The sequence below is a fragment of the Manacus candei genome, unplaced genomic scaffold (genome assembly GCF_025592945.1).
Source record: "Manacus candei isolate 608988 ecotype Guabito, Panama unplaced genomic scaffold, ASM2559294v1 h1tg000023l, whole genome shotgun sequence".
Classification (NCBI taxonomy): domain Eukaryota; kingdom Metazoa; phylum Chordata; class Aves; order Passeriformes; family Pipridae; genus Manacus; species Manacus candei.
Window position 1 is genome coordinate 20,441,061 of NW_026138071.1, and position 3,211 is coordinate 20,444,271.

Sequence of the window (3,211 nt, forward strand, 5' to 3'; positions counted from 1 at the left end):
CATTCATGATTTTTTTTGTTGTTTTACACTGTACAGTATTCTCCTGCCAGTCCAGTTAACTAAATTACTTCTGTAATTTGGTAGTTAACTGCAGATGCTCAAGTCAGGATTTTGGGGGTTGGAGAAAGGGCCACATTCTCTTTGGCCTTCTGCAGTTTCCCGGTGATAGTTGTAAGGCTTCACACATGTGCCAGGAGGGAACGTACCAGATGAGGGCTGTGCCCTGGGGACCTTCAGTAACAGCAAATCATCCTCTTCATGCACTGGCTGTCATATTCATGTATTAGCAGACTAAACTAATTTTCTGGCTTCTGCCCCTTAGAATTCAGAGGCCTGGTTGCGATGTTCTGTTTTCTACTGAGCTGGCTGATACAGTATTTCTAGTAAATGCTCTCTATTTAATGCTAGGTTTCTATGACAGAAGGTTAGTTCAGACATTCTCCACTAGATAACACTGGATAAAACCCCTGTGGACAGGCAGAAAGGTACTGAAGTTCCATCTCCTGTATTTTTGTGTGTTTAGTTGATGCATTTTGCGTTAAGTAGAACTCTAGTTTGCTGGCTTTTTTGGTTCCTGCTACTTCTAATCTTACACATCAGAAGTCCATTCATTCTCCCTGAAAAACTGTTTACACTTTTCATTTTAAATTGGCAATTCTTTGCATTCTGAAACTGATTTTTCCAACTAGCTAATACTAAGTCATTAAGTAAACTACATTCCAATAGTAACTGAGCAGAAACTAGCAGAACACATGGCTCTCTTGAAGTGTTTTTCTCTGTTAACATAGTTTTAAAATATGTAGTTGAATGGCTGCAAAATAGCTTTTTTAGGTTTGTGGCTTTTCAACGTTGAAGGTACTACAGTAGTTTTCAATTCTTTTGGTATGGAAGCTTCTTATGTTTCCTGTTGAAATAGAAAATTCATAGCTTAAAGCAGTATTTTAAGTGTACAAAGTATAATGCAGTGTGTGCAGTCCTGTACACAAATCCATATATAGCTGTTATACAGAAAATCTAAATCTAGACCATCGAGTTTCATTCTGGAATACATGGTTTTAGTTGATGATGAACATGTGGCTGTGTTGTTTGATACTGTATTGCAGGTACAGAGGGTATACTTATTGAAACCTTGATAAGTGAATCTGTGGATGCACATAAATAAAAGCCTGGTAAACTTGCAGATCTCATTTTAGAGAACTGTTAGCAATTTTAGAAATTAAAAGCTCTTTCTATTGCAACTGCTTGTAGTACAGCAATAAGTTTCTACAGTTTTGAATTTCTAGTAAAGTTCTGAGTTGGTAGCTAAAAGTTTAGTTCCAACTGGTCTGTATGTACTGTTTGGATTGTAACTTCTGTTTGTCGCATTGGCAAGTAGTTAAATATGGATTTAGAAAAATAAGAAAAATGGAATTGAACTTTGATCATTAAACTATATTTTAATGACTGCAAAAGCAAACTATTGTCATCTGTGTTCATTACTTTTAGAACATTAAGTTAAAGATGGTAGCATAAAAGCTGGCTTTTATGCTCAAGTTAACATGTTTATAGACCGTGTTCCTGTCATACTTAGAAAACTATTCCTTAAAAAGAAAAAAAAATGGAGTGAAGAAAAAGCAAGTTGCCAAACCCAAGAGCCTTCAGAATGGAACTCGGGTACTTTCTTAGTATCTTAAAATCAACTCGTTCTATGAGGAAAAAAGTAAATGTCAGTTCTTTACTGAAATTAATTGTTCTTGGGGATGGGGCTGTGAAAAATACTGGACAACTGAGCTGCAGAATTCTTCTCATGGGATTTTGGCTTTTTCTGTCATTATCCTCTCCCAAGCAAAAACTTTACATTTGCTTTCAGTCATAAAACAAAGGAAGTAAACCTGAAAACAAGTTCAGAGAGGAACTGAAGTTCAGAAATGTTGCAGTTTGAGATAATTGATATTTAGGGGGGTTTAAATGGCTTTCGAGTCCTGTAGCTGTTCAGATACCCTCAGGTTCTGGGGAGATCTGACTAATTTAGCTTGTGTTTGCAGTTTGCCCCTTTGTGTCTTACTGATGTGTCTGTCCTCTGTTTAAAAACATTCTGTGTCAGTGGCTGATCTACAGGCAATAATAATGCTGATTTTTTTTTTTTTAATAATGTTCTTATGTGCATTTGAAGGATCAAAATATTCTACCCCAAGTAGGAAACATGTTTGGTCCAAATACTTTACTTTGACTTTGTCAGAGGAACTTAAGAGTTATCCTTTCTGTTTCTTGTTAGTTGAGTCAGTTTTGGTCCTAGCAATCTTTATAAATACCAATGATTTATTCTTTAGGTAATTGGAGTTTTAAGGTATTTACATTTCTGATGCTCACTGCACAAACCTTGAGACTGGGAAAGGATCTTTAAAGTCTGTGCAGCTTGTATTAGTGAATTTATTCCAGGTAAGCTCAACAGTTGAAATGTTTTGAGTGAACAACCTTCCTGCAAATATACTGCCCATGGTGGCCTGACAGGCTGGGAGGTGGGTGATGTTTTCTTGGAATCTTCAGCTAGTTCTAAATCATGTAACAAAGCAAGAGTTTTGTCATGGTTGTGATACCCCTTAAATTCTATAACCCTTTTACTGAGTCATTGATTCATCTTTTGAAATTTAAAATTATAATATTGCCTCTTTTCATTATTTTTGAAGTTAATGCAGCATTTAAACAGTATGATCCATATTGCTTTGAACTTACTAGCCAGTATCCTAACAGAAAGAGACAGGTAACATTTATTATGGATACTGGTGTGGCAGACTGAACTGCAGATTCAGTTACTTACGATCTTGAGTTTTAGTATCCATTAAAAACTAAATGCTTATTATAAGTTCATCTCCCTGAATTTTGATTTATTATTTTTAGCCTTTATTTAGACAGTGTGCATGCAGACAAGGAAAATCTTCTATGTACCTGCATGGGTTTTGTGATTTTCCTTATGTCTCATGATTTTAATCAACAGGAAACTGAGATGACTTGAGGAAAAAACCATGCTACTGTCAGGTACTATTTCCTGTTCTTGGTCTTTGAAGGTACTGGGGGAGGCAAAGTTTAAACTGGATTATTTTATTAAGTGGTCTCTGCAGGTGATACTGGGTTTTGGAGAAGGCATTCTTGTAAATAGGCTCTGTATTCAGGTTGGTTTATCACAGATGTTCGAAACCCCCAGAAGTGTTACCTTTACAATTCTAGCAAGAGA